This window comes from Geotrypetes seraphini, chromosome 1 (genome assembly GCF_902459505.1).
Source record: "Geotrypetes seraphini chromosome 1, aGeoSer1.1, whole genome shotgun sequence".
Classification (NCBI taxonomy): Eukaryota; Metazoa; Chordata; class Amphibia; order Gymnophiona; family Dermophiidae; genus Geotrypetes; species Geotrypetes seraphini.
Genome location: NC_047084.1, coordinates 372,979,079 through 372,990,032, shown reverse-complemented (window position 1 = coordinate 372,990,032; position 10,954 = coordinate 372,979,079). Strand labels below are relative to the sequence as shown.

The 10,954-nt window shown below is 45.4% G+C and overlaps 1 protein-coding gene across 1 annotated transcript in view; it reads left to right on the top strand.

Annotated features, from left to right (window-relative positions):
* The first annotated feature begins 719 nt into the window (after positions 1–719).
* The window catches only part of CSGALNACT1 (chondroitin sulfate N-acetylgalactosaminyltransferase 1), a 306,262-nt gene continuing 296,027 nt past the window's right edge, over positions 720–10,954 (top strand). Inside the window, exon 1 of the mRNA XM_033915299.1 lies at positions 720–740. The gene's annotated coding sequence lies outside the window, so the exon portion shown is untranslated. The remainder of the gene's footprint in view (positions 741–10,954) is intronic.

Below are 10,954 nucleotides of genomic sequence, written 5' to 3'. Positions count from 1 at the left end.
GGTGCAGCAAAAACTTAGAATTCATTTCAATTAACATCACTTGCGAGGTCAAGCGTGCTGTTTTATACGCTGGTGAAGATTTAAAGAGGTGGGGAGAAGGGAGGGCATGAGCATGGTGTAGGGGGCAGAGAAGTGCAGGTGCCCCCACTAAGATGGCACTTGGGGCGGTCTGCCCCATCTCCCACCCCTTTACTATGCCACTGACTGTGGTATCACCACGGTAATGGATACCATGTCACTCTCTAGTCAGAATCCTATATTTCCCAAATTCTTAAACAAGTTACAAACTGTTGGTTTGAAAACCCAGATCTGAGTTTATGCTGCTTTTCTCCTGTAGTGCCTGCTGCCTGTAAATTGCATTAAGGTGATGTTCTTGTTGGGCAGTGCATCCTCGTAGGCATCTCAGCTTGGTGTCAGTTCATTGCTCAGGATAGAGTAGGCAAAGTAAAATGGACAGAAGTCAGAATGAAGATATGCTGTCTATTATTTACAGGTTTACACACATTCTTCATGAAGGCGCTGAACCATTTCACACCTGACTGCTTAATTTGGCAGATATGTGTTTGCAGCAGTGGAGGGGGCGGGATTATCCAGAAATTCAGTTATACAGTGCCTTTCAGTTGAATGATCAGAGGTATACTGAGCCCTCCTTCACTGTAACCTTCTGTGAGGGTAATAGAACACCCAGAGCAGCAGCGTTTACAAAGAAATTTGCCAAGAAATTGAGATCTTCTGTACAAGTAAGCAAGACATACCTTGATTGCTATAAAAGCTTTTGTTATCTAGCTTGGATTTGGATTGCTATTACTACTTCTTTGGACTTTGCTCACACCTTTTCAATAGTAGTTCAATGTGAGTTGCATTCAGGTACACCAGGATTAGTAATCTGTAACCAATGAAAAGATATTTTCTAGGTTTGAATTGGTAATCTCTCAGGGAAAACCAACTGGATTTGATTTGGTAATATGATCCCAAGGGAAAGTCATTTATCTGGTGAATTTGTAGAGCTTTGGCTATTTGTCTGAACTTTTAAGGAATAATGATTGACTAGACCTGCATTTTTTGTGAATTTTGTTGATTTGTTATGCCTGTAATTTGTTTCTAATGTAATCTGACTTGAGAAATTTGAGCTTTGTGTTTTAATGGGTACTACAGATGTTCAAATTTAAATTAAATTATTGATGCAACTATCTATATATTGAAGTTGATTTATATATGTTATTTATCTGTCTTTGATCCTATTTTCTTATTTGATTTTGAGTATCGGGGGCATATGTGTAGAAAATTTTGTCCATTTTTTGTTTTTGTTTATTTTATTAGGCATTGCCCTTATTTAATTTTCTACTATATATTTCCACATTAGCAGACTATCACTGGGTTTTACTAAATGGCGGTAGAGGTTTCTACCATGAGATGGCGATTTAATGCTTCGCTGCTCATTGAATTCATATGGGCGTCAGAGAGAGCATTTACCTCGTCAGCACACAGTAAAAACCTCTGCTACCATTTAGTAAGAGGAGCCCTATACTTTTTTGAATTGAATTAGGGTGGTGTTAGTCACCTAGAATATATATTGGGTGCATGAGAAAATTGCGTTAGGGCTTTTTTTTAAATCACAGGCTGCTGCGGTAAAAGCTCCAGCACACATAGAATTCCTATGAGCATCGGAGCTTTTACCACAGCGGCCCGCAATAAAAATCCTTAATGCAGCTTGATAAAAGGGGGGCCTAAATCTTATCCTTTTTCTAACCTTCTAAGAGAGAAATATATATCTTAACTCTTCCACAGATCTGCATAGCAGTTGAGATATTTCATGCCTGGAAGGAAGTCTTACCTTCTGGACTATAAATGCTCTGACTTTTAACAGGCTTGGATTAACTTGTTTTTCATGAAGGAGTTATTTTAATTGGTGCTGATTTAGCAGCTTAAGTTTCTTGTACAATTCCTCTGGAGGCTGAAGGTGGGGTAATCAATCACTATCAGTCTTGAGCTGCCAGGGACTCACAATCAAATTGTAGCCTCTCCCTCTAGTGGTCATATCCCTGTACTCCACCTGGAATTCTAGTCTAGTTTTCCAGATTTCCTGTACTTTTCCCAGGCCGTTTTAGGGCAAAATCAGCACCCTCGGTGGCCATCTTGGATTTTCATTAAAGTTTTAAAAGTGTATTTTTTGGCTTTAGAAGCTTTGTTTTCACTCCAAACTTCACATATGGCCTTCTCAGGACAGGATGGCACGGATTCATACCTTTGTTGTTGCGGATGGCTACTGGTTTTACAGCCATGCATCTCGTGCGCCGGGGCCCGTGAAGGGGGGGGTGAAGCGTGTACTGGTTTCACGCTCCCCTCCTCCAGAGAGGCCCTGCCTTCCTTTAGTTCCACCGGAGATGCGATTCCTGCATCCAGGGTGCCTAAATTGGGTACGGATTCTGCTTCTATGAAACGTAAGCACAGTTCCGGGGAAAGGTCTCATTAGTCTGCTATGCATTCCAATTCTGAGTCTCGCAGAGCGGCTATTGCTGCTGGTGTCTATTTTTCCCCAGAATTTGTGGATAAGATGTATCAGGCTGTTATGCACAGAAGATCTATGCCGCCTTCTTCCACTCTGAATCCTATGCAGCAGATGGGGGCTTTCCCTCCTCTGGATTCCAGCATCTCGCTATGTTCTGTTACTGGGGCACCAGAAAGCAGACAGGCTGTTCCCGCCATTGCTTCTGCTTCGGTTTCTGTGCTGTCATTGTCACTGTGCCGTCATTGTCTTCAGCGGAGTCCACAGATGTGGCTAACTTAACGGATCTTGGTGATCCCCAGAGCAGTGGGTCCGGAGAACTTGGGGAGGACCCGGCAGTGCATAGACTCTTTAAGATTAGCCACCTGACTGTCATTATTTCTGAGTCCCTAAGAACCCTGAATCTGGATTCAGACTGTGCAGTTCAGGCAGCATGTTCTGTTATGGTGACACTCCTCCGATTTCTGCCTCCTTTCTGGACTCCAGATTTGACTGGGTTGCTCTCAGGGGTCTGGGAATCCTCGGAGGGTCCCCTTAAAGGTGCTAGGGCCATGGGTGGCTGTATCCTGTAACCCTCGCTGTGGTCCGACCGGGACTCCACAGCACCCCAAGTGGTTACACGAAAAAAATACACCAGCGTATGATCCGGACTGGAGTCACCCTGCAGGACTGAACTGACACACTTAGGAACACAAAACATAAACCACACAAAAAGAAGTTTTAACTGAAGGTATTTCACTTTTACTTCTACAAACATAAAGGTCAGCAATCCATACAACAAGGATGAAAATGGCTGAAGGAAAACTTCCAGCAAAGCAGAATATCAAAATGATGGCAAAAATAAAACAGCTCCAAAATAAAGTCCAAAACTTTCACTTGTTATTAACTCAGTCCAAACTGCCTCTGAGGTTTAACTCTCCTCAGAGCTGGCACTGCCTGCTCCCAAGCAGGATTATTCACAATACAAAAATAAAGTTCTTTGCACTTGTTCTCACACTTTACAGTCCTAAAAATAAAGCCTCCGGCAGCCACTATGCTACTGCCGGGCAAAGGAGAGTGTCCCAGGTTTTGCGCAGAAAAAGCACTAGTAATGGCTTTCACAATTTCCCTCCCTGGGTGACAGCAAAACCTCTCCCCAGTGTCACTTCCAGCTTCATAAAGCAAAAACAAAAAAAAATGCAGAGTTCCAAAACAAACAGTTCAAAAAAAACAAACTCACTCTTTTCAGCTTAAGGTTTGCAGCTGGTGGAAAAGCCTACTTCCATGTCTTCAGGAAAACTTCCCAATTCCTCTGTCAATGGCTCTTGTACTTCCATCGGCATTTCCACATCAGGTGAAGGCAAATTCAGGGCTTCGCCAGCTTCCTGCACCTCCATCGGAGTAGCTCTATTGTCCCTGTTTGGCCCAGGAAGGTCAATAGAGAAGAAAGGCCTTAACCTTCTCCCTATCCCTAGCCTGTCTGTACTCAACTGCTGGCTTTTCAACTCTAGGGATACACCCTAATCTAGCTGAGTCAGCAGGGAACTTGGTGACTCTTGGGCTCCTCCGGTGGTGACCTGAATACTGTCTGCCTAGAGTTTCCCTAGGTGTTTCAGGCTTCCCCTGGTGGTCAGCCGTGAAATCACGCTGAACAGGGACAGGACAGGTCTTGTACTTTTCTTTCCTGGGTTTCTTATTCACTTGCCGGTCTGATTTTTCTGGGACCTTGGCAGGCGCGATGACTGCCTGGTCACAATCCCATGGTCCCGGAGATCACCAAATGACTGGTTCTGCCGATGGTGGATTCGGCTGTGGCTCAGGTCACTCAGCGCACTTCGTTTCCCTCTGATGGAGGGGTTGTCCTGGAGGATGTTTAGGACAGGAGAGTAGTTTTTGTCTTCAAGCTTCTTTTTGGCGGGAGGGAGAGCTGTGGTGGCCACTTCCTTTGTGGCCCGGGCGTGTCATGCTTAGCTCCACCAGGATCCTGAGGAGGTTGTCCTGGTCTCCTTGGTTAATTATTTGGCAGATGCCCTCTATGACATAATCTAGGTTTTCGCTAAGCTTGGAGCTTATTCAGACTCTGCCCTGTAAATGCTGTGGATTCACCAATGGTCGGGTGATTCTTCATCTAAGGCTACATTGAGCCTTTCGAAGGTTTGCTCTAGTTTAGCCAAGGTTTGGATGACCTCATGGCCAGTGTTCAGGACCATATGCCTAAGGTGCTACCTGGGTCTAAACCTCATCAGCCCAGGGGTTCGGGATGGCCGAATTTTTGTCCCTTACCATTACGCCGGCTCCTGACGACGGGAGATTTTGGGGCCCCCTTTGGAAGTTCAGCATGACAACAGTCTTCAAACAACCATCCTCCCTCCCCTCCCAAGAGGAAATTCTGATGCCAGACCTCTGTTTGGTCCCTCGGTTTGGGGGCGGCTTTCGGCCTACCTTCTGGAGTGGCAGAGGGGAACTTCGGACCAGTGGGTCCTCGAAGTGCTCAGAGACGGTCTCCGACTACAGTTTTCTCTGACCTCCACCAGATTTCTTCCTGGCTTCGCCCACAGGAAATCAAGACAAAGCATGAAGAGAGCGAGCCATGATTCACAGGTTGCTAGATCTGGAAGCAATAGTCCCTGTTCCTCAGGATGACTTGGGCTCAGGAAGATACTCAATATGTTTAATCGTGCCAATGAAAGGCTCCAAAGATTGGAGACCTATTCTGGACCTGAAGGCAGTGAATGCCTTCCTGCGGGTTCTGCGTCCAGTTGTGGCAGCAGTGGCACCCGGGGAGTTCTTGGCTTCCTTGGATCTCACGGAAGTGTACCTCTACATCCCGATCTTTCCGGACCACAGGAGGTTTCTGAGATTCTACTTGCTCGGGCGGCACTTCCAGTTCGCTGCTGTGCCCGTTGGGCTGGTGTTGGCACCCAGATCCTTCACCAAAGTCATGGTGGTAGTAGCTGCCCACCTGCACTTGCAGGGTGTGCTAGTACATCTGTACCTGGATGATTGGCTATCCAGAGATCCATTGCTGGAGGAAGGCCGCAAAGCGATTCTCCAGGTGGTGCATCTGCTGGAAAGTCTCGGCTGGGTGATCAATCTGAAGAAGAGTTACCTCGAGCTGATGCAGGACTTGGAGTACCTGGGAGTCTGGTTCCACACAGGCCAGAACCAGGTGTTGCTACCGGACTTCAGGAAGCTCAAGCTTCAGAGTACTATTTGGGCCATGTTGGAGGTTCAGGCTCTGATGGCCTGGCAGTATCTACAGGTTCTGGGTCTCATGGTTGTGGCCATATATGTGATTCCATGGGCCAGAGCCTGACTCCGTCCTTTTCAACTGTCCATCCTGACTCTATGGAATCCTTAGCAGGATTCGCTGGGGGTGAAGTTGCCTTGGTTGGAGGCAGTCCGCAGCAACTTGCTGTGGTGGCTGAACCCTGTTACTCTGGACAGAGTGCTTTTTCTGCGATTCTTGGACTGGGTGACCCTAACAATGGATGCGAGTTTGTCCAGTTGGGAGGAAGTTTGCAGATCTGTTCAAACCCAAGGTCGGTGGACTGCACTGTAGAGCAGGCAGTCGGTCAATCACCTGGAACTTCGGGCAATCTATTTGGCTCTGTTGTGCTTCCGACAGTCTCCATCAGAAGGCCGTTCGTGTTTTCTCAGACAATGCGACGGCTTTAGCCTATGTCAACCGTCAGGGGGGTACAAAGAGTCCTCTGCTGAGCCTGGAGGCTTGGATTCTCTTTCCTGGGTAGAAAGGCATCTGGTGGCCTTGTCCGCAGCTCATGTGACTGGCATAGACAATGTTCAGGCAGATTTTCTAAGTCAACAGATTCTGGACCTGGGAGAATGGTTCCTGTCCAGGCTAGCATTCGAGTCCATAGTCGGTAGTGGGGCCATCCCTCCTTCGATCTGTTGGCATTAGCCGAGAATCGGAAGATGGCCAGATTATTCAGCTGCCACAGAGAAGTCAGCAGCGAAGGGCTCAACGCTCTGGTTCATCCTTGGCCCGAGGGGGAACTTCTCTATGTCTTTCCACCGTGGCCCATAATAGGGTGCATCCTGTGCCAGGTGGCCTTTCACGTGGGTCCGGTAATCCTGGTGGCTCCAGGCTGGCCCAGAACACCTTGGTATGCAGGCCTAGTGCGGTTGAGCATGGAGAGGGGTCTGCATCTCCCTTGCCCATTGGCTTATGCTCCCACAGGGCTTCATAGTGCTTCAAGATCCAGACCACTTTGGTCTTATGAACTGGCGCTTGAGCGCATGGCATTGACAGCTAGGGTCTACTCATCTGCGGTCATTACTACGCTCCTTCAGAGCAAGAGGAAATCCACCATGTCAGCCGATGTGAAAGCATGGAGGTGCTTTCAGGCTTGGTGTGAGAGGGTTCAAGTGGATCCCTTGGCCTCTTCAGTGGCGCATGAACTGGCTTTCCTGCAAGCTGACCTCAGGAAGGGTCTTGTGGTTTCTTCGCTACGTGTTCAGATTGCACGATTTTCATGTTTGAGTCTCTCAGGGGTTCCCTGGCATCTCTCCCAGACATTATCCGCTTCTTGCGAGGGGCGGGGAGGTTGCGACCTCCCTTGCAACTGCCTTGTCCCATGTGGAACCTGAATCTGGTTCTCCACTAGCTGGCTCGTCCACCCTATGAACCCATGGATGGTGTCTCTCTGAAGGATCTTACCATCAAGACAGTCTTTCTCATGGTCACTTCTGTGCGGAGAGTGTCAGAGCTTCAGGCTCTGGCATGCAGTGATCCTTTTCTCTGCATCATGGAGTCTACAGTTATTTTGAGGCTAGTGCTTTCTTTACTACCGAAAATGGTTTCTTCGTTCCATGTCAATCAGGAAGTCCAGCTGCCCGTCTTTGTTCCATTGGGCTCCACATCAAAGGACCATGTTTTGCGGTCTCTGGATGTGCATCTTCTTTTGAGATACCTGGAAGCCATGAATGACTTCCATCTTTTGGACCATCTGTTTGTCCTGGTGGGCCCCGCGCATCGTGTCGGCCTGCTTCGAAGGCTACCATCTCTAGATGGATCCACACTGCAATTTCCACTGCTTATGTGGCGGCGGGGAAGAAGCCTCCCCTTGGGGTAAAGGCTCATTCTACTAGAGGAATAGCTTCCTCGTGGGTAGAATCTACTGTGGTCTTGCCAGAAGAGATTTGTAGGGTGGCCACTTGGGCCTCTCTTCATACGTTTACCAAGTTTTACCAACTTGATGTGGCGGCTATGCATAATGCAGCTTTTGGAGCTTCAGTCCTGGCAGCGGGCTCATTGGGCCCTCCCTGATGTTTTAGGAGTGCTCTGATATGTTCCTACAATTCAGCCTCCAGAGGAATTGTACAAAAACAAAAGATTAGGTTTCTTACCTCTGCTAATCTTCTTTCTTGTAAATCTCCTCTGGAGGCTGAACGACCCGCCTGTTTTTCTGTCCGATTTGCTGGTTGCCTGACAAGTAATTGGTAAGCTGGATTTCTGTCTTTGACCAGTGTTGCTTAGAATCCCATCCTTGTTCCTTATCAGTCAGTAAGGGATTGTGGGGTTAGAGGGGTCCCTGGGTGGTGGGCCCATTATGACCTTCAGGCTGTGTCTCCTTTTTTATTTTTAAGTTATGCTGTTTTCAAATTGTTCCTGTTCAAATTTGATGTTATGCAAAATTTGGCCTTCGGGCCCTTCTTGTTTTGAATTTGTTTCTCATGAGCAGAATTGATATGTAGCGAGGAGTCCCCGCACCCCTCTCTCTTTTGTTCTTGTCTTTCCTGTTTGTACTAGATATGCCTGGCTTTGGTACCGACTGGAATTCCAGGTGGAATACAGGGATATGACTACTAGAGGAAGAGGCTACTATTTGATTGTGAGTCCCTGCAGCTCAAGGCTGATAGTGACTGATTACTCTACCATTCAGCCTCCAGAAGAGATTTACAAGAAAGAAGATTAGCAGAAGTAAGAAACCTAATCTTTCGTTCTTCTTCAAAATTCCACTCAACTACTTCATTTTCTTTTCATTTATTATATAGACTCTTTATATGGTAATGAATAGATTTTTCTATAACTTTACATAATTAAATTGAATAATTAACAAAGAAAAATTTAAAGAATCTTAACTAAAATACAAGAAAGCAATTTATAGAAGATCAGAATCTGTAAAACATTTGTGGTGACCCTAATATTCTGCCCATCTCACCCCCCCCGCAAGACACTCTATCCTTTCTCTCTCCAACACTCTCTCTTTCTCTCTCTCTGTTCCCTCTACTTCTCCAGCCATAATCTCTCTCCCTCTCCCCACCTGGTGACCTTGTCTATTCCTTCCCCCCCCTTACCCCTCCCCCCTCACTCACTGGCTGTTGCCCTTGTTTGCTCTCATTTTCCACTCCTTTCTTCTGCTCTTGTGATGCTACAGCTGTTTGGCTCCACTGGCCCCCATCTTGTGTACCCCTGCAGTTTAGTATTTTGGCCTCAACTCTCTACTTTTGCCAAATGTTTGTCCTTTGCTGGCAGGGAGCACATGTGTACCTCAGCCAAAAGTGATACACAGACACCGTTTTCAATTCTCAAGCACATTATGTGTTTAAATTCATATGAATGAGGTTGTTTTTTCCCATTTGTTTTCAGTTTTGGGCTAGCTCTAGACATTTTATTTCAATTTCTAGTTATATACATATGTACCAGTCCTGAAAATTTGGTTGCTATAAATTTGGTTGCTATAAAAACTCAAAGTGCTGTACAAAAAAAACCTCTCATAAATTCTCAAACTGCCACATACCAAGCACGAAGGTCATTTGGTAAGGAATTCCACAGCTGAAGCACAAATACAAAAAAAATCACCTAGTATTTATACAGACCAATCTAGTCTTAGCTCAGCCAGGAACTCTCAGTAACCCTTTTGAGGAAGAACAAAGTGCCCATTGTTAGTTATACATTGGCAACAAGTCAGCTAAAAAAAGGTGGACTCAAGGCATGGAATGTTTTGAAGACAAAGGTCAGAATTTTAAATCTGAAGCTTCAACTGGATGTTGCTTCATCTATGATGGCGGCAGAGCCAGACATCATCTTGAAGATTTATGAGAATACTAGCCTTAGCTTATCAATTCAAATCCATACCAGTCAAAATGTGTGCAGTTAATAAACTTCCCCCAAAAGTGAGACATTAATCTATTGGGATCACTGATTGAGCACCAACATATCCTCCCCAGATTACAAATTTCTAGTTGTACTGGAAAATCATAACCCATGAGCTTCAATGATAACTTAGGAACTAATTCAGTATTAGCCACAAATACACTTCCACCTTAGATCTTAGTCTACAGCTTGAAAACCATTGTGAAATGGAATTCAAACAAAACTTAACCTTCTCCATCATCACTGAACCAAGAATTACAAGGAAAACATAGCTGCAGATCATAAGCAAAAAGATTTTGTTTACTGCAAAGATTTTAGAAGAGTACCAAAGAGTACAAAAATAAATTAAATAAAAAAGGGGTCATTCCATGTCAAGTGGTCCGTGGTCCCCAGTTGACCATCTCAGAATTCCATGAAATTTTATGTATGAGTAGCCTAAGGTCGTAAACTAAGCTATGCAAAATATCAGACTCAGATATGCATGATATGCATTTGTTCCTGAACTAGAGCATCCAATGTGAGGGATACTTTTGTCAGTCACTCTTAGCAAGAACCCAACGGGCTTAGGAACCCACATGAAAGATCCTTTTGGGGAAAGGATGATTCAAATCACTTTCTATTCATTTGGTGAATACCTCAAAGAGATCAAACTGTATAATATTGCATGACTTTGTGCTATGGGGTAGAACATTTTGGGAATTTCCAGATTTCTCTCCCATAGCTGTATATTGTGTGTATGTAGGTAAATTGTATGTAAACTCTGTCTCTGTGGTGCTACTTTCTTATGACTAACCAAGATATTGCTGCAAATGATCACCTATCTACAAACTATAACAAAGTTTTATAAGACTCAACAATTAAGTCTTATAGGGATTACCGTTTCTTAAAACTAAGGTTTCTCTTAGCTTATCATTTTCATTGTTATATTAAGAGTTTATTGTTTTCATTAGTGTTTACTAAATATTGTTTTTGCGCATTACTTGTCACCATGTCTATAAAGTTGAGAGCTGCAAGAAATGTCTTTTGATTAATGTTGAATGTTAGAAAAATTGTGTATATCTATCCTACCATGAGCCTTATGTCTGTTCTGTATTTTTACGTACTCACGTCAAATGACTCCAGTGGCGTACCAAAGGGGAGCAGGAGGGTGTTCCACCCCTGGTGCACGCTCCAAGGGGGTGCACGGCTGGCCGGATCCGGAACCTCCCACGCTGCTCCAAACGGCACCTCAGCGCGGCTGCTGTACTTAGAGCAGAGCAGAGTCGGCAGCCGCGCTAAAGTGAACGAAGGTCCCGCGATGACTGCTCTGTCTACCGCCTCTGTTCCGGAAGAGTTAAGTGATGTTGGGG